The following is a 21,266-nucleotide window of genomic DNA, read 5'->3' on the forward strand; positions in this document are numbered from 1 at the left end:
TTACAAACCTGTCCATTTCCTTTTAAATTGCTAATAAGTGTGTATGTTCAGGGGATGATTAGCAAAACTATTCAGGGCTTTAAAAGTGAAATTTCCCCCCACCCCCACCCCTTATGGCCATAATCCAAGTTGGACCCATAATATGCCTGTATTTTAACTTTTATGCATGATCTTTGTCACATCTGTTGTTGCCCTTAGGATGTTCACAGAAATGTCATGGCATACTTTCCCCATCTCAGATGATAGAAATGTGAATTGAATGTTTAAGGATATATTATTACACAATTCCAGCCTATGACAAGTAGACATGAATGCCGTTGTGTACAGAAGACTAAGAGGATCTGTTCTTTCTTTCTGACTCCTTGAGGGGTAGGTACAGGGTCACAGACAGTTATGTGTGAGGCCATTGAAAAGAACCAGGGGCCTATGTGTACCTCCCTTTCAAAGCACTACATCCATTCAGTCAAGGAATGAGAGTTCAAATAGATAAAACAGAGAAAGGAGGGCTGGGCTTCACAGAGAAATGAGAGAAACACACAAACATCCCTAATACCCTAATAGGAATCTTCTAAGTGACAAAAAGAGCTTCTTGTGGTGCAGGGTGGTAAGGCAGCCAACGTGCTGTTTGAAGCTCTGACCATGAGGCTGGGAGTTCGATCCCAGCAGCCGGCTCAAGGTTGACTCAGCCTTCCACCCTTCCGAGATCGGTAAAATGAGTACCCAGCTTGCTTGCTGAGGGGTAAACGGTAATGACTGGGGAAGGGAATGGCAAACCACCCTGTATTAAGTCTGCCAAGAAAATGCTAGAGGATGTTACTCCAAGGGTCAGACATGACTTGGTGCTTGCACAGGGGATACCTTTACCTTTCCCTTTAAGTGACAAAAGGGGGAAAAATGGGAATCAGCTTCACTCTCTGGGAATTCTTCTGCATACAGGCAGAATCCATGTGAAAAAAAAAAAGATTGCATCCTCTGGGTTTTGTGCTGTGCACATCACATCCATACACAGGAAGTTGGTGACCAGAACAGTGGCTGCTAAAACAAAACAGAACAAAAAACAATTGAAGCTTTGTCTTCAGTTTTTAATATACATGGATGGAAAGATGAAACATCTGCACAGTGAAGAAAAGCCTCTGTCTGCCTTTGAGAAGTCTGTGTTGTACTCAGACTTTGTGGTATATCGTGGAAATACTCCTTTGCATACTTCACCAAAGTATCTGAGGCCTTTTCTCCTCCTCTATAAGCATAGACACTGAATCTGTGCTTATTCATTTGGTCATTGTTTTGAGCTTACTACAATATGGAAGAAGAAGAAGAAGAACCAGCACTACACCCCACTGGGCAGAACTATTGAGGAAGCAGCTGCTTCTCAGCCCAAAAATATTTTTGATGATTTTGGTGGTCCCATCTGTTGCCTGCCAGTTGGTGGCACCATTGCCTCAATTTAAGACCTTTATTGGTCTGGGCTTTCCCAAGAGCCCTTTGAATAAATGAAGTTCTAAGAGCTTTCCTTTTAAAGATGAAGTACACCCCCCACACATACCTCATCCTGAAAAATAAAACTCAATGAGAGAAACATAAGCACCACCAAAGAACTAGCACTTATGCTACTGCAAAAATATTGATAGCTGGTTTTTGATCCAAGAAGTCCTTTCACAGTTTTACTAGCCGATAATAAATCCCCATTGGGTGGTAATTCTGGGCGAAAGCCTTTGCTATTGGTATGATTTCTGCATGGGGTTCCCAGAATTTGTAAAGTATTTTGAAAAGCAGCTTATGGGCTCCTGTGTAATAGAAATATGCAGAAATCTCCTTAAACCCTCTGCGATCCTATATAGTATATATGCATTCTTAGTATTCAGTGGGTCTCATTCCCCAGCAACCAGGTACATTTATCTGAATTGATACATTTAACTTGCATAGAAATGTACTTCTAGATGTTGCCATCTCTGCATTTAAGTCAACGCAAATGAAACAAAATAAAGCAAATGATTCAGCTGAACATTGATATTTGTCATTTAAAATATAAATATATCTCCTGTTTTGAATGTCAGCCTACAGGCAGTGCCCTTTCTATTTTAGCATTGTTAAGTATCTGGTTTATAAAACTAGATAGCAAATCATAAATCATAATAAGTAAAAACAATAGGCTCCCCCCCCCATCTGCTTCACTTGACCTTTGTTCCTTCTAATAAATATCAAGTCATGGGTAGATATACAAATATCTCCTAGGTTTCTAACTGTACAGCCCTTAGAACCTTCCTAAGCCCATTCAAGTCAATGCAATTAGAAAGGAACAACCTGCTTAGGCATGCAGTGCCAATACACTACTGGGAGGTTACCAGTACTTCTCTTGAGATCTCTTTGTTTCTCAGTTGTTTGTGTTATTGATATCATCACTCTGTGCTTTCACCGGGGTATTGATCAGCTAGAGATTTGGTAACTTCAGATCTGAAGTCCTTCCCCCCACCGCCCAGTCATGTAAAATACAGTTAATGTACAAGTAGGGATTCTGCACATCTGGATTTCTTCTTTCTTTGAAGCATGTATTATTTCACAATGAAGTATTATTTTACAATGAAGTCCTCCACCATTCCACTTTTGATTCCCAATTTTATACACTGTGCTGAGGAAGTGCTGTTGTTCGTTTGGTTCATTTATTATCTTCCTTCTTCTCTCAGAGATTCAGATACCTTTATTGGCATAAGATTTGATATACATAAAACCAAATTTAAAACAGAAACAAATTCTGGGCATAGACATATGGACAACAGTAATAAGGCCTTAAGTCATATAACTCAGTGGTCCCCAACCTTTCTGAGGTTGGGGACCGGCAGGGCATCGGGCCGCGCCCACGCATCGGGCCGAGCCCGCGCATCTGGCCGCGCCCACATGGGCGCGGCCGGCCCTGATTCCCTCTCCCCGCCCTCCCGCAGTAAGAAGCTTGCGGCCCGGGAAGTTTTTTACTGCGGGGGGGGGGGGGGGAGAGGGAGCCGCGGCCCAGCGCCATGGCCTTCGCGGCCCGGTGCTGGGCCGCGGCCCGCAGGTTGGGGACCACTGATATAACTGTCTTCTTCTCTCAGTGTACACTGATAGAACACAGCAAGCTTGCACTTCTGCCTTGGTCCTGATGAACTTGTATGCACACTTGTGTCATTCATTGTGTGTGGTCCTTTGCCAGTTATTTGGAGTACATGGGCACATCAGCAAAGCCTGCATAAATGCTTATGTTCACATCAAAATTAGCTTTTTTTTTAACAGTATCTTATCATCCACCCATCTAAATCAAAAATTAAAGGTGTTTGTGTGGGGGAATTCAGAATGGACAAAAAAACCTGAGAGCTGTGGCAGACTGTGCATGCTTCCATTTTGTATTACATTTTAGAAATGATCGTCATTAAAACAGGACTAATAAAGATTCAACACCGAGTACTTATCTTTAGTATGGACTGGGTAAAATCTAGGCATCCCTATGCAGAATTGTTCTTTCTTGCAAGCTCTTTCTTTCCCCAGAGGGACAGACCAGAATGAATGGGATGAAATTAATTCAACAGAAATTTCATCTAAACATCCGGGAGAAGTTCCTGACAGTTAGAGCGGTTTCTCGGTGGAACAGGCTTCCTCGGGAGGTGGTGGGTTCTCCATCTTTGGAAATTTTTAAACAGAGGCTGGATAGCCATCTGACGGAGAGTCTGATTCTGTGAATGTTCAAGGAGTTGGCAGGTTACAGTGGATGAGCGATTGGGATGTGAGTGTCCTGCATAGTGCAGGGCGTTGGACTAGATGACCTATGAGGTACCTTCAAACACTATTATTCTACGATTCTATGATTCTATACTGAACAACAGAATATTAAATGAAAGCTGGGATTGCCATCTTGTAATCCTAAATGAACCAAGGACCCGTGTATGGGATTTAATGAGATTTATTGCAAAATACTTATGTACAGCATTGTACTGCAAAGATGGTGACTTGAAAGTGAAGCACAAATCCAGTTTGCAGAGAAACAAGTGATCCTCATTTTCTCTACATCATCCCAAATTCAAGTATGTGGCCACCTGGAGTTACCAGCTGCTTCAACGGGGAGCACTACTGTCTTTTCTGTAGATTCAGTGGCATGAAAAAGGACAGCTGCAATCATGGAAAGTGAAGTGGCTGTCCCTGTGTAAGTGGCTGAGGCAACAACCCTAAGAACACTTTCCCCTGAGAACACTCCATTAAATGAAGTGGGACTTACTTCAGAGTAGACATTCTTCCTGATTTATGGTAAACTTTGTTCATCTGGCTGTGTAGTTTCATAACCATGTGCAGGAAATAAGCACTGCGGTTTGATTGTATACCAGATAAGATATATGCCAGACTTTACTCTGATCATGATTATCTAAATGAACAACAGATGAAAACAACACTACTGAAAGACTTTATGGGATGAAGAGTTTGCAGGAGGCTTAGTTTAGGAGGATTATAGTGATCATTAGCTGTGAATGTAATAGTGAGTCCATTAGGACCGTTTACTCACTGGGAACTTCACTGCCCCAGCTCCTGTACAGGAGCACAGATCAGGAGCGGATGAGGCACACCAGGCCAAATGTTCCCCTATATGGGTGCAGAAAGAGGTGGGGCAATCTGCCATGACCAAAACTCCAGCCTGCAGCCTGGCACGAAACCTCAGGTGCATAAATGTTCTAGGGGAGCTAAAGAGTCAGGGTATTCCTTATATGGGAAAAAAAAGGCACAATTTTCCCTGAGGGACTGAAGTGGTGGGGAGAAACACTCATTTCTATACAACTATGCATTAATATTCTTGGTGTGGAAATTTCTTATACTAATTACTGAATGGGGGGATTGTGTTTATATTAATTACGATTAATCTATAATATGATTGTTGTTGGGATTATTTGAAAATGATGGTATATGAATGTCCCCTAAGAACTGGAGGGCTTGAAGCTGCAGACAGAAGCACTCTCACCAAAAGTTGCTCAAGATCCCCAGTCCCAAAGAGGATAAACTGGTCTCAGAAGAGGTCAAACACTCTACCTGAGGAGATCAGGGCCCTGTGGGACAGTCCTGCAGGGCCTGGGGAATGGAGCTATCCTACCAAGCCTACAGTTGAGGCCAGAACTAATATTGAAAGTATGTCCTCCCTGCTCAAAACATCAGCCAAACTATCACCAAATTGTTAAATTTATGCTGATATCACCTTCTCATCAAAGGAAAGGAGGCAGTGTTTGGAATGAAATTGTTTTAAACTGGAATGTGAATTAATGTATGAGTTTAATGTTATGGTTATAAGATTATTATATCATGCTATTTTATTGTTTATTATGTTTGTTGCTACTGCCTTGAGCCCTCGTGGAGGGGCTGGTAATAACTTTTTTATACAACAACAACAACAACAACAACAATAATATTTTAGGGATACCAGAAACTCCTGTAAAGAACAAGCAACAGGACAGAGCCACAAACTCATGCACCTTTAAGGGACTGGCTAGGCAAAAGTCAGAAAGACTGAGACCCTAGTCTGCTCAAATAAAACAGGCCTGGATTGTTTTTGTATATGCTTAATTATTGTTCAAAATATTAAGTTTTTAATGTTTGTTTAGTGTTATTTTCATAAATGCAAGTGTCACAAGATGGCATCACACTGTCATAGAAGTGAACTCTCTGAGTTCTTTAATTATTTATTTATTTGATATTGCCCCTTGAATTAAATAGGTTTAAAAAATATTTTGGTGCCCAAACAGGGACAGTACTGCCTTGTGATGTTGGCATTTATATAGCTATATTAATATTTTTTTAAACAACTTGCAAGATAATTTCAGCTAAAATGGAACTAGGTAATCTGTGCAATTTGGATCCAGATCGCTGTTAGTTAACTAAGGTACTGTCAGCAACTATGGATGAAAGAAATGAAGATGAAGCATGCAGAAAAGCAAAATGGTTGGGTCAGTCAACCTCTAAGGCATATAATAGTTTCTGCTGATTATTGAAGCCTAAGATTATTGAGGAAAATAGTCTGGGAGAGGAAGAAAGTGTTGCCCCCCTAAACTGCAAATTAGCTTGCCTTGAAAATACATTTGTTAAGTACATCGACAGTCAAATGAAGGATACTAAAATGAGAAAAGAAGGCTTCTTTATCCTACTGTTCCACTCAGGCTATGATGAAGAAACATTTCAGGGAATAGTGTTTTTTAAATCAGTGTGGCCAGGATGGACATTCTCAAGTTGAGTGTACTTCCCCATCCTTTCCAGAATTAGTGCAAACAAAACTGCTTTACAGAAACAAAAGGAAAAAAAAGTATCCAAAAGGCTAAGACTCATGATGCTTGTAGTCAGTACATCAGAGACAGAATCACAATACCTTTATTGGCATAAAATAGCAAAGCGTAAAACTAAAACTTAGCAATTGCAGTTACGGAATCTACAGTGGAAAGATTTTCATTTAAGATTGCCAACAAAGTCTAAGCTACTTTTACTATTATTGCTGAGTCCTTCACACTTAATATAGTTTTAATATAGGAGTCAGTACATCAACTGAGCTGGATGTGGACCAGATATTAACACAATTACTAGGCCATCCCTGTTATTCCCCTATTTACGTAGATGTGGTGCACTTCTATGAGAAAAGAATTCAGTTTCCAACACCTGCCACAGATTTTTCTGCAGCCCTGTAAATTCAGGTTGTCAAAACACATGGGCAGGAGATTCCTTACTTAGAGGGTCACTGTGCTGACCAAGAGCCTAATGCACCTGCACAGAGAAGTTGAGGGAAAATTCCAGGGGGAAATCTGAATTACAGAAAAGTTGCAAAAAGACTGCTAAAAATGGTGTCTTATATCTCAGCTCTGCATGTGTGAGTGGTTTTGTGCCATGTTTGATTTTTGGTTCTGCATTGCAAACACTGGCCAGTGTGCCTTCAGCGTGTTATCACTGAGGCTTCTGAAACTTGGTAAACACCAATTTTTCCAGTGTCACAGTGCTTTTGTAATGCAGAGATGTCAGCGTGTTTTTGGTCTCCTCCCCTTTTCTGCTCGCAGTCCTTGATCTACCAGTGGGAGCTCTGCCTTTGTCAGCGATCACATGAACAGGCCATTTGCCCTGGCAACTGAGCCATGTTACTAATTAGTAGAAATTAACCTGTGGTATTTATGACAATGGAACACTCCTGACTACAAAGCTGTACCTCTGATCAGTGAAGGGTGTGTGTGCAAGCCCCCCAAATGCAAATTCAAAGGGGAAGGCAAGCTAGGATTAAGAGAAAGCATTGAGCACAACCACAATTTTAAAAGGTGGGGGGAAGGGAAGGTACTGGGCACAGCTGCAGAGCAGAAAAACTCAAAATTTAAATGAACAAAACCTGTTCCCTTCCTTATTCTGGGTAACGAATGCTCACTGAAAACTATAGGAGAGGCAATGGATCTGCAACATCATTCAGCATCTCTCATTCTGACCTAGAAAGGTAAGTGTGGGGGGAATTTGTTTTTGGTTTGCTGTATCCCTCCCCAGTGCTTTGGCACTAAGGCACCCTCAAATTTCCTGAGACCTCCTGCCTACTCTGCGTGGGTGGGTGGGGGGATGATTTTGCTTTCACTGATCTGGAAAGGCTCCTTACTCACAAGGTGACCATGTCTTGAATAATGAATGCCCATTGGAAACCATGGGAGATGCTGGAAGACCCATTGGAAATAAAGAGTGGCAAGAATGCCAAGTGACTTGTATGGGCTCCAGTGAAATGTATTATAGTAGGAAAACAGTTGCAAAGAAAGCATAGAATGGATCATCCATTACGCTCAGATAAACTACTCTGGAATGGCAGGACACAGTGGAATGACAGGCACTGGGAGAACCACATGGTCTCCAGAGGTGAGAGAGGGGTGGGAGCTGAAGATGGCAACTTTGGGGGATGTACTAAAATGAATGAGAAATCATGGCGATGATGGAAGACCCACTGGGAGGGGCTAGGCTGATACAACAACGTAGATTTTCTGTGATGTAGAACTGCTTGGGATATTGTATTCGAAAATTTCCTGCTGAATGCAGAACCACAAACGTTTAAAAAATGATGGCATAATTTAAATTTTCAATTTTAGGTTTCAATTTAAAACAGTTTTTATTGGAGAATGCAGAATATCTCCAGGAGTGCAGCCTCTCCTCTCAAGTTTTACTGCATGATGGGTAACAAAAAGCAAAAGAAACAATCAAACATGGTTCTGGGACAATGGCCTACAATCAGACAGCAGAACACCATAGATTTCTCGTGAACAATAAGAAGTCAAAAATCAAAATCAAAATGGCACAAATGTAATAAAGTCTTTTTTTCTTATTAAATGAATATATTTCTAATTTTCAACTTATCAGTATCCATAAATTTCAGATATGAGCAACCAGGTCCCAGGTGTACTTATCCTGGGTATAAGCTGCATGGAGCTTTTATTCCAATCCCAGGAAGATTCAGTCCCTGCCATCTACACAGAATGCGATTTCCATTTTGATTTTGTCCGATTTAAAATTTTCCTCTGCAACAAACATGATTGATCCAGAGTGAGCCTACCTTTTCCCTGTAATATTTAGGAGTGGAACTAACCCTCAATATTTTCAGAATCGAATTGAGAAAGCATGTTTGCCATGGTAGAGAAGCCCTGAGTGGTCAGGGCTGACTCCTGTGGTAGAGAAGCCCTGATTGGCCAAGGCTGCCCAGGCTGTAAGCTTTTCTTAAAGAGGAAGCACTAATTTTCTCTCCCCAGAAGCTGCAGAAGCAGTAACCTCTGTGGGTAAAGGTGTGCCTCGTTTTTTTTTCTCCCTCCTTTGTTGTCTTCAATCCTCTCCCCCCCCCACTTCAAGAAAAGAAAAGAAAAGAAAAGAAAAGAAAAGAAAAGAAAAGAAAGAGGCTTCGTCTGGGCTTGGCTTCCCCCTCTCCTTCTGAGTCTCCCTAACCTAGTGCAGAACACTTTTCTGTTTCAATGGGGGGGGGGAAGACCAAGTTAAAATCAATCTGGATTCAGCAGGATCCACCAGAAGAAAAACAAAGTAAGTGCAGAATCAGCCTGCTTTCAGTGTCTTCTTCAGTGATTGCCAGTCAATATCTGAACGAAATATCACAGTTATTACATTTCACTAAGAATATGCTACAATTAGGCAGTGTCATAATTACAATCAGAAGTACAAACATTATACTTCCAGCAAGAACAAATCCATGTCACAACATCACAGTTATCACATTACACCATGAATATAAGCCAGTAATACATATCACCTAGGCAAGAGCTCTGCTTTTCGCCGGGGCTGTTTCTCCTCACGCACCCAATTAGCACTATCTAACGCTGTTCTTAAAAAATTAGTTTGTGTCTTCATAGATATATACAGTAACACAATAGTATATAAATGAAAAATTCTAAGTCCTAGGTTATTCTGCAGCATGTCGAATGTTTTCAACCAACAGATTATTTTAGATCTCTTGACATTTTCAAATATTGGAGAATCTTTGCACTAGCAACCTTTAATGTTCTACGTTCAGCCCTTCTGGAAAGCAGACATTGTGTCCCATTCTCTCAATGGCTTTGACTATGTCATAGAGGAAAAGTAGAGTCTATTGAACATGTTCTGCTTCATTGCCCAGTCCACAATTACATTCGACATCAGTATATTGCTCTAATTCTGTCAACTATACCGGGAAAATCAGAACAACTTTATGTCTCTCTCCTCCTTGCAGACTCCTCTCAGTAGATAACCCACAAAGTTGACAAATTCTGCTTATGGGTGTGTGGGATATGTAAGTGGCTGATAGAGTCCCAGTAACCTTCTCTGCCAGTTGGAGGAGGGTTTTGCTTTTCTTGTTCCCCTTCTTAATCTCTGTTCATTGGGTTATGCTTGTTGCATTGCTGTATTTTATTATTTGCTGATTCTTCGGAGCTGATTTTGTATTGAAATTAAGTTTCATCCATTCAAGCAGCTGTACCAGTAATCGTAGGGACCAATGCATTAGGTAGGTTAGCAGAAGAATGTCAGAATAGAAGGGAGTATTTCCCAAAGATTTTAAAGGTAGTTGATGAGTGAGCCACAGTTTCTGCTGAACTTAATGTAACAAGAAGAATGCAACAGCAAGCTGCAGAGAGAGCTATCAAGGTAGCTGAAAACAAACTGATTATCATGAAGCCAGGAGAAACTAAAGAAGTGAAAGAATAGATGAAAGTTACTCCCAGTGATGAAGACATTGAAGTAACACTGATCAATCCAAATTATAGAGTTCTACCTGCAGGGTTGGTAGCAAAATCACAGCTTCCTATGACCACATCAGTGTTCATCTCTGTAATGACAGTTCTCGCTGTGAAACTTTGTATACTGTCCCTTGAAGTTTAAATATACATCTGCTAATACATTTTAATTTTCATATGTTAAAAATCGATGGGTTTCCAAAAAAGGACAAGTAGACTGAAAGAGTGAAAGAGGGCAACCTTCTACCTGGAACAGAGGATATGCCATTAAATTGGCTTCAGATTATGTACAAGGATGCATATACCTATCACTGCTTGTCAGCCAAGCCTCAGTCATGAGAAGTAAAATGGCAGCCAGTGGGAGGGGAACTTAGCTGGAGGAAAATGCTAAGAGAGTACTCAAAGGGCTCCTCATCAGCTCCTGCAAAGAAGACTCCTAGCTGGAGTGAGGAAGGGAGGAGAGGCAGAAGCAAGCAAGGCCAGAAATCAGAATAACCAGCTCTTGTTGTGGAAGGATGAATGCTTTTACTTGCAGCAGTAATCTCACCAGTAACTGTGGAAGCCACTTGCTTTGATGGGTGGAGCCTCTAGAAATGTTATGCAAAATATTTTGTATCCTTTTTTTTTAATACAAAAATACCAGGCCTTTTCCTGTCCTTTTCCTGCCTTTTTTTTGCCGAAGCAGACCTAACATCTCCTCAACCCATTCAAACAACAATTTTACCTTCCTTATATACATACATAGCTTCAACACAGTAATTCATGGATGAGTGGTATGGGTGCCTGAGATTTGGTGGCTAGCAAAGCACCTCGAATGGCCAAAATGCCATTATGGAAGATAAGAACAAAAGGGGGTTGACAGAAGGAACCATGGAGACCAAAACAAACAATGTTGCTATTGTATTTTTTGCAGGAAAGGGACAGCATGAACAGCAGTAGATGGTGCCTCTTGAAGTAGGAAGAACCATATGGGTCTGAGGGAAAATGCTCTAAGGGTGATAGCATCAGACAAGCAGGTTGGAGGGCTGCACAGAAAGAGGTTGGGGGCTGCATGCGGCCCATGGGCCTCAGATTGGGGAACCCTAGATTAGACTAGTGCCGGATGATTTGAAAGTGAGAGATTGTGGATTCTTTCTAGATTTTGGTGATTCTTCTCCTGACCCAGAGCTTTGTGTTCTGGTACAGGAAAGAATACCCAAAGAATTGAGGGAAGCTTTTTCCAGACATGACCTGGTTTTAGGTCTTGTGAGTGAAGTCACTCATACTATTCACTTGCATGAAGAAAGGACAAGGCCAGTTTCTCCTTTGGGCTTACAGGAACTGAGGAATCATCTGATAGAACTGTTAAATATGGGAGTCACTGAGAAAGAGCCCGTATGCCTCACTGTTGTCTTAGTGAGAACAAAACTGGTGCCCTAAGAATGGTAATAGATCATCACAAGCTAAATGGTATAACTTGTAAAGATGCTTTTTCTCTCCCTAGGATAGAAGAGACATTTCCATTACTTGCAGGAGTTGTGTGGTTTTCTACTGTGGACCATAAACGTGGATATTATCAAGTTGAGTTAGAAGATAGATTCAAAACAGTTTTGCTATTTCTCTAGGCAACTGGCAGCTCCACATGAAATCCCAAGATATCACTGCTCCAGCAACATTTCAGTGTATGATGGGGAAAAAATTATGAGTGATATAAACTTGATAGGAGTGATAGCTTTTTAAGATGACATTATTGTTTTCTCCAAAACAGTGGAAGAAAATGAGGAAATACTTACATCTGTACTGGAGAGAAAATGGACAGGTTATTACGTTCAAAATGCAAATTCTTGCATTTCAGATATTTGGTCAGATAGACCTGATATCTCAAGCAGAAACCGCCCAGAGCTGGAAAGAAATCTAAATAAATAAATTTAAGGCTATTTGCTTGTCAAGGAATGCATATTTGCTTAGGCAAACTTCTAATGGCAGCGAAGAAGGAAGAGACAATAGAATACATTGATAGTAACTTCAGACTATGATAGTATGATAGGATACTATGATAGGATAGTATTCCACCAGATTCTGAAGAGCCTAGTGCATTACTGGGAACTCCTAGCTGCCATAATGAATAGAAGAAACTCCAAGGATGCATTTATAGCCTGTTGTTGATTATTTAGTTATTGGAGAGTGGTAATCCTCTTAGTAGGGGAGAGAAACAAAGAATAATTCCTGAAGTTAGCTTATCACTGAAAGAATGGAACCAGTTACATCCCAGATATAGAGAAATATATTGACTTGTTTACAGAAAGAATGGAATTATTAGTCTGCTGGTGGTTCCACACCCATAGAGCTCATACACTGCAAGGAATATGTGATGAAGTGGAACATATAGATATGTGATGAAGTGGAATATGTGATGAAGTGGAACACATGGGAGTGGAACATATAGTAGAGCTAACCAGAAACAGATTTTACTGGCCCAGGTTGTTTGCAGATGTTAAAAAGAAGTGTAGAACATATGAAAGATTGAGCACAAGGCCAAAGCAGAAAAGGCAGGTTCCAAATATTAAAGTCTGTGTCCCAATGGAACTTGTATACAATGATTTCTTCTAGAGATGGGTACAAACTCCATTTTTGTGGTTCATTTCACAGTTTGTGAATTGAACCATGAACTGATACACCTGTTCATGAATGGAATGGTTTGCATCAGTTCATGAGCCATTTAAAATTTAAACCCCTGCTTTCTGTTCCCCATTGCCTTTTATGGGAAGCATGAAGCAAGTATTTAATGGATTTAATGGATTTAAATGGATCTGAGGCAATTAAACCCTGCTTTGTGCTTACTGTGGGTTTCGTGGAACTAGAGCTGTTTGGTTGCCAAGATCTAATGAGACCAGGCTACCTGGGCTATCAAGGGCAGGGCCAAGACTGCTAACAGAATATAACAACACACCATAAGGTTTTAACTGAATTATTACTGAATAATAAACAATGTGATAGGACTAGGCTTACAGAATTAAAAATAATACAAACAGTAAACTGTCTAAAGCAAGGTATATTGTAAACCATGCAGAAAGTAGAATGTAAAGGTAGAAGACAATACAGTAAAAGCAAGATGGTATATAAAAATAATTGCTGTAATAGCCTGTGATCCTATTGCACAATAAAAGTGCCCTCCTGAACCGTTCCTTTCTGCTACAGTTCTAATCCCAGTTATTAAAATGCCTTCTTGAACATTGCAGTTTTGCAGATTCTGTGCCATGATAGGAGTGTGAGAGCCTTTCTAACCTCTCCAGTTGTTGTTCTACAAGGCAGGAGTTGCCACTGAGAATGGCTATGAATGCGCAATTGCCAGTCTTGCACATTTTCAAGCAAGATTTCAAGATGCCTTCCTCCCCACGGTGCCTTTTCTCATGGTAGTTAGCAAATTCCAGCATTTCCTTGTCCTGATCCAGACCCATCTGGTATACTCCATAAAGCATATGCTGCAGAGTTTAATGGGGAAAGGTTTGTTGGGGGGGGGGGGAGCAGGGATAATTCCCTTTAGCCAGTAGTTCCCTTTAACCAATACTGCCTGTAACCAGTATTGTAGGTGCCAGGAGAAAGACATTCCATAAGTAAGGTGTCTGGTTGCCACCTGCCAAAGCTTAGTTCCCTTCCCCACTATCCATTCCAAACTCCTTCAGACTCTCTCCAAGAGGAAGACATGTTTGATTGTATCAAGCACCACAGAAAGGTCCAGGAGAACCAACAGGGATGTGTTCCCTGGCTCCTGTAAAAGATCCATCAAGGCAACTAAAGTTGTTCCATCCCAAATTGCAGCCTGAAATGGATCTATAGAATATACCTTCTCAAATATTGTCTGAAGCTACATGGCTGCCACCCATTCAAGTAACTTGTCCCCAAATGGAGTGTTATTAAGGTCAGTGAGGTCCAGGGATGTCCTCTTCAGGAGGAGGTTACAGGATCACCTCTTTCAAGGCAGCTGGAACCACACCCTTTAGTACCTCCCAGTACCCTTTTACTAACCCAGCTCAAACCCAAATTGTACATATTAATCCCTCTAGCTGATGTTTTAATGTATAATAAATCCCACAGAGAGGTATTGAATCACCAGTTCTGTCTCTTAGATGAGCTAATGTTTTCTCTGCTCTCATGTCTTCAAGTGTGTGCTCGAGAATGCTCTTTCCAATATCCTGCTACTGATTTGCTCACACTTCTTAATAGCTAATGGATGTTATGTCTGATTTTAGTGTGCTGGAATGGCGGGAACAGAGAAACATGGCCCCCAACAAATATGAAATGCTGTTGGCAGGATGCTTCATGTGAACAAAGAATTGTGGCAGCAGACAACCTATAACATGTTTCTGATACAAATGTTGAGAGAAGTTTGAAATATGGACTAGTCGTCAGCTTTTCATCCAGAATAGTCCCACTGACAATCACGGAGTAAAATGGATTTGAAGAATGTGTCTGTGGGATATAAATCAAAGAGCAAGCTGATACACTATAGCCTTTTTTCCAAGCCTTTCATGAATTTGAAGGATTTACATCATCTTTTCATTGGACAAATCAAAGGTGGCAGGCTGGAATATTACCCTTTTGTTTTATAACAAAGCTGTATCTTGCAATTTCCACTGTTTTGAGACTGATGTGTGAAAAGCCAGCTCTGTTATGGGGTCAGCTGGAACCACAAAGTTTTATGAATGCTTTGCTTGAAATTGCATTAAAATGGTAACACGGGCCCAAATTTGACCTTTTTGGGCTGTTTTTTATTCGGATGCTGTGTCTCTCCTTCCTTTTCATGGCCATCAGTTTATGTAATGCCATTTGTCTGCAAAAGAGGCCTCTGCTTTTCTCCCTTGTCATAGGCTCATTTTGTTCCTCCATTTTCAAGGGTGTTAAAATGGACAGACATATCAGTGAGACTGGAACTAAAAGAGAGAATTTCAGCTCACATAGAATAAGCAAATGATGCAATTCCTCATGCCCTTAGTGATAATGGTTATCTTCTGTTTCCCTGATTTTTGCCTAGTGCAACACGGGGACTTCTGAATTGTTCTTGTTTATATTTTTGCAGGGTTTTTTTTAAAGCAAAGCAATAAGAATAGAGGAAGAACTCTACTGAATTATGTTGGCAGAGTTTAAATATGCAACGCACTGGCTTCTTAAAGAATAAATATTTTTATTGAGAATTGAAATGACTTTGGAGAGAGAGAGAATCCTAGCAGTCTAACTGTTCTTCATCTGAAGGCAAGTGGGAAAGAAGTGTGCTCGAAGGAGCAGGAAGTCTCCCATAGACCCAATCAGGAAGTTCTTGATCTGCTAACTGCTGATCACCAATGCTGTAGGATATTATTCATACATGCTGTTGAATCCTGAACACTACAGGTCTTGCATATTTCCACAGACAGGGTTTCCTAGCCGGTGCACCAGGGTTCAGCAGTGTACCCTGAGGGCCCCTCAGTTGTACTGCGACATGGGAGATTTCAAGGTTCCAAGATGGCAGCCAGATGGAGCCATGGTCAGAAGGTTGAAATAACTTGGATTGGATCATCTAGTCCAAAATCCTGTTTCTCATTGTAACCAATGGGATGCTCCCAGGAAGCCCAGAAGTACAACTTGAAGGTAACAGTCCATTCCTGATGTGATTTGTCTGACAAAGGGAGCTTTGATTTTCAAAAGTTTATGCCCTGAAACTCTTGTTGGTTTTTAAGATACTTCTGGATTCAAATCTAGCCAAACCATGACATTGTCTCTGAGAAGCTGGTATTCAACAGCATACTGCCCCTGAACATTGGAGTTTCATTTAGCCATCCGGGTTGTGCATAAACATATGCTTCATAGTTTTCTCTATGGTGCTATAGAAATGAAATTAATCTCAATCTTTCCACTGTGAATGAGCTGATATAATAAAGTAACTTGGCACATATTGGCTGCGGATAGTTTTATTGCTAGTCTTCTCAAAAAGAAAGTATAGGGAAGTTTGTTATTGTTGGAAAGGGTTAATTTTTATACTGCATTGGGGAAAAAAAGGAATATTGATGTATCAGTCTTGCTTCTTAGTTCAGAGCTGCCCCAGGAGAGAAAGGCTGTCACAGAGGCGTCTGCATATAGTAGAGTATACAACAGAACCATACATGCAGCTTCTATAGATCAGAGAATAGGTGATAAGCACCCGTCGCTGAGCTCAGAGAAAATCAGTCAATTGATGCTTACAGAAAGGGCCTGTCTGTTTTCACACATGAATAGCACCTGGCCTTTATTTGTGTTCTCATCCTGCTTTGACATCAAATATGGAATTGCTGAGTGTACAGTTTGAAATAGGAACTGAACATTACTGTCAGACGTAGGCAATCATGCCACTCTGCAGTGTCGTTTTGGGGGGGTGATTTCAGTTATGGAAACAGGGTTGCTTGTGAGAAGACAAACTAAAATAACATGCAGCAGAGCGGGGGTGGTAAAAGAGCAGAATTATTTGGCTGCATTGCATTTTTTGCACATCCGGACATGTTCATGTGTAAAAAAAAAAAATCCCAAATAGATATTTTAACGTGAAGTGGTGTTGATGATTAAAAAAAATAGGACGCGGTCTGAAAAGAAAGTCCTAGGAGTTATAAATTGCATTGGGATCGTTTTCTAAGGGCTTTACATCTTAGATATGCTTTGAAACTGAATTTTTAATATTGTTTTTCTTCGTTGTGAGTTCCCTGATGCTAAATTTCTTTGCACACTTTCTTAAATCATTGTTATTCAAATTTCTTCCCAGATTTTGGTTTCTGAACTAACCTTTCTGGAACCAAACAGATACATCAACATTGCTAAGCAGGAGGGCAATTTCAACGCTCAGAGCACATACTAACACCAATAATAGTTTTTTGGCATGAACGGGGCCACAGCTTTACAGACATTTTGATGACTGTAGGCACAATAAAAACAGAAGAGGGACGGATCTCACAAACCATCCCTCCCTGCTGCAGCCAGCAGACCACAGCCCCATGGGGGGGTGAACTATCAGCAGATAAGCGACAGTCTGGTCAAGCTCCACCACCTAACCATCAGGCCTGCTGTACCCTTGGAAGGTAAACTAAAAGAAGCCCCACAGGCATTGACCTCTATTGGAACTCCTCTGCCTACCCCGCCATGTGCAGTTGGTGAATCCACAGCCAGAAAATCACCCCCTATCACATGTTCAGCTTCTTAGGGAAGCTCCCCAAGACTGGAATCAACCTGGCACATAGGCACACATGGTGCCTAAGAGAATCCACCCACAATCTACCCCGACCCTGCTCTAGCCAATGCTCATGCCTGCCTGAGCCTTAACAAAGCCTCCTGAAGTTTGCCCCACCACAAATCATGTCCCCAGTACGACAGATGAACCCCATCTGCCCGAAACAGGGCTTTCAGGCCAAATGCAATATCAGGATGAGGCAGTACCTCACAGAGTTTGGATGTGCAGGATTGAGCCACAGTCCTACAGATCTTGTGTCTTACCAGGTCAATTTTCATGGGGGCCAGTGCCTCCATCAAGCCCTGCATTCCAGAACATCAGACCACAGTACGAAGGTCCTGGAGCAAAGGTTCTGAAGAATGAGCAGGTCCCGCATGATTGAGGTGGCCAAGTCCACGCTGGAAGTGGCAGGCAGGTTGTTCCCTCTCAACTGTATGACAATAACATCTGGATGCCTATGCTTCAATAGCATCTGTTCAATTGAAGAGAGCAATGCTGCCCAGTACATTCCTTAAATTTCATGCCAGTGGAGGATGAAGGCATCACCCAGGCCAAGGTCCCGTCCCCATCCCGACTCCATGGCATATTTCAAGACCCAAAAACTGATGCTGTCACTGACTATGAAGGCACATTTCTAACCCTGTGAAAGCTGGAAAGGCAAGACTCATAGAACCTTGTCAGTATGCAGATATGACCTGAAGGCTTCAGAATGCAAGCAACCCAGGGCCTTAATGTGATCCTTGCCTAAGCCCTCAACTGCAGCCTACATAGTGGCCTCAATATGAAATGAGTGGGAGATTAAACCCCTGAAAGGCAAGTCTAGCTTCTCAATACAAAGATGCCAGACTGGCAAAAATTGAAAAAGGGACAGGGACATGCCATTTAAAGTCCCAAGTCCCAAGTCCCAATATCCTGATAGGCTTCTAGACAAGTGACTTCTGTATTCCCTATTTTGATTTGGAACTGAGCTAGAAAATGACTACAGTGACAAAACAGAGGCTAAAATTGTCAGCCCAGTAAAATCAATAACAAGTATGCCCGCTGATGTGCCTTGTTTTCTTAAAAACATTACCCTAAAACCGCTCAACTGCACTATCCATAGAACGAAATAGAAAAGCTTTTAAAGCAATGGAGAGTTTCTTTGGTGCTATTGCAAGATGTGCATGTACGGCCTCCTCCTGCAGCGAATGAAGACATCGCCATGTAATTAAGGCTGCACATGGAGGCTTAGGTTTAGAGCTCTCACTCTGTATTTTTATGCACCCTTATGAATTCTGAATTCATTTTGCAAGCCAGAAAACAATCACCCGCAGTACTCTCCCCAGTACTATCCACAAAATAAAGATATTAGTATTCCTCAGTCAAAGATAGATTTCAAGAAAGTACTCTTGAAAGAAACCAATTACAAGGTTTGCACAAGATGCCACAGCCATAATTCACCTTCATTGTCACATTCTGAAGAGGAATGGGATGAGTTTTAAAAGAACAGGTCAATGTGTTTAAATGTATTAAAATCACATGGGATTTTTAGGTTACAGCTCAGAAAGTCCATGACATACTGATCACAATACCAGCCCTCTGAACAAATCTCTCTCTCAGTGATCAAATTAAGTTCATCATAACCTCAAACATTAATTTGCAGTTGTGTAGATTGGTGAATAATTCTTGAGCGGGAATGCTGAACTGTAATCAATACTGAAAATACGCTCCATCACTTTCTCTGGAGCACCCATAGTATAACTAATAAAATTAAATATTGATGTCAGATGTCTTTTACAAGATGCCTGGGACTATTCTGTGCAACTACATTTTCATTTGGAAAATCTTTCGCTGATGCTTTCTCTTTAGCGATGTCAAGGGATGTCAAGACCCTTAGATGGAATTTGCTGCCTCTGGTGGTAGTGCTGTTGGGGTTCCGGATGTGATCCCTCCAACAGATCAACGTAATTTACTTTCTTACACAGTGATTTTTAAAGTTAGTAACTGTCTCAAGTCAGATTTGCAAAGATGCATGCCAATGTTTCATTTGAAATCCAAAGCTCAGCCTCGCAGTTGCTCGGGGCTGGGAATTGGAGGGACCAATCGGCAGCCACTTTGCGCCTGCCAATTGGTCCCTCCGATTGTCTGTCCGGGGGAAGGGTCCAATCCGGACCCTTCCTCATCCAGGACACATCCCACCCCTAATGGCCTTACTGAATTATTTAGTCCGCGGCACCCAAGGCGCCGCGGGCGGTGTTAAGATAAGGTTTAAATTCTCAATGCTTATAAAATTGATAAAAATATTGAAGACTCAGAGGACTTGTCACTGATGAAAGAATCTCACTGAAAACAGATATTACTTGGATTCCGTTTTGACAGAAGTCCTACAGAATAAACAGATAAGGAAAACTACAAAAAAGGACACTTTTTTTTCTTTTATGAATATATTTCTTGTATTGCCATTCGATAGGTCTGTTTCTCTCTGCTTGGTTTAATGATTAGACCGTCCTTCTTATACTCTTGCTACAAAACCCAGCAAAGTGGGGCTATTTTGTACTTTGGGCTTATATGAGTTTTTAGATCCCATATAGATGAATGGGAGCTCTGTATCTGTCAGCCAGCACTAACTGAAAAGTTTTGGAGGGTCCCTACTTGTGTTTCCAAGGCTGGCGAGAATTATTCCCCTACCATTCCATGGAATTTTTATCAATTAACACCAAGTTTTTTGCGAAATGTTTTCACTTCCCAGATTGAACCAAACCCCAGCTTTAGGGAATGTTTGAGAAACACATGCTTCCCTGACCTGGGCCCTGAACCAGACAAAGTTTGTACCCATCCCTCCTTATCTGTCACTACTAAAAACCCACCCATACATAAAATGATGTGGCCAGTTGTAGCCCAGTCTCTAATCTGCCATTCCGGGGGAAAGTGATTGAGAGAATAGTAGCAAACCAGCTCCAGGTCTTCTTGGATAACTTGTGTGCTTTAGTTTCAGGCTGGCCTATGGAACAGAGACAGCCCTAGTGGATTTGGTTGATGACCTCCATTTGAATGTTGGGAAATGCCATGCTTATTTCTTGCTCCTGATAGATCTATCTGCAACTTTTGATACATATCATGATATCATGTTGAGGTGACTGGAAACAAAAGTAGATACTAAGTGATATGCCTTGAACCAGTCATAGACCAGGCTCAGTATATTGTCATTAGAGACTGGCTGTATTCAATATGGAGGTTTCTTGTGGGGTTTCACAGGGTGCAGTCTTATCTCCCATGCCATTCAACCTCTTTATAGGGCCTTTGGAAGAAATCATTCATAACTTTAGAACTGGATGTTGTCAATATGCTGTTTTTTGGTCATGTATCTGAAGTTTCAAGCCAATGTATGATGGCTGTAGTTAAATGGCTGAAAGTGAACAGACTTAAACTGAACCTAAACAAGACAGATGCTGGCTGGAAAGACCTTTGCCTTAAAAGGCATCATGCTTCCCACATTTGATGGGGTTTATCTGTCCCTTGCTCACTTGATCAAGAGCCTATGGCTTATCCTGGACCTGACATTCCTGATGCCCTGGTACTTCTCCTCACCAGGGACCCACATGTTGGATCCTTGTTCACATACACATTTGAACATGGTCCTAGCAATGAAAAACTGGAGTCAAACTAATAAAAAACTGACAGTGAGTTATCCTGGGGGTATGATAGGAATGCAAAAGTCTCCTCCATTAGTCATGCAACAGCTATATCTGGTTGGAATCAACTGAATGGCCTTTTCTGTCAAAGACCTAAGGGGTCCCCTCCCTGATAATCTGCCCTTAATGAACATCCCAAATAATCAAGGCAGAGCAATGGGCCAGCCCCAGCTATTT

The sequence above is a fragment of the Paroedura picta genome, chromosome 9 (genome assembly GCF_049243985.1).
Source record: "Paroedura picta isolate Pp20150507F chromosome 9, Ppicta_v3.0, whole genome shotgun sequence".
Lineage (NCBI taxonomy): Eukaryota > Metazoa > Chordata > Lepidosauria > Squamata > Gekkonidae > Paroedura > Paroedura picta.